This window comes from Lupinus angustifolius, unplaced genomic scaffold (genome assembly GCF_001865875.1).
Source record: "Lupinus angustifolius cultivar Tanjil unplaced genomic scaffold, LupAngTanjil_v1.0 Scaffold_852, whole genome shotgun sequence".
Lineage (NCBI taxonomy): Eukaryota > Viridiplantae > Streptophyta > Magnoliopsida > Fabales > Fabaceae > Lupinus > Lupinus angustifolius.
The window spans coordinates 1-256 of record NW_017728175.1 but is presented as its reverse complement, the minus strand read 5'-3'; positions in this window follow the sequence as shown (position 1 = coordinate 256).

Below are 256 nucleotides of genomic sequence, written 5' to 3'. Positions count from 1 at the left end.
ACTCAAGCTTGGACGGCTCAATAAATGTGTGCATGACTTTGGACGGTTTCACTTGAACTCATTCATGTTTGGCTTATAATCACATTAAAGTAGACGTCAACCTTGCACTTGGAACTCAAGCTTGGACGACTCAATCAATGTTCACATTAAAGTGTACGACAACCTTGCACTTGGAAATCAAGCTTGGACGGCTTAATCAATGTTCACATTAAAGTGGACGACAACCTTGCATTTGAATTCAAGTGTGGACGGCTCA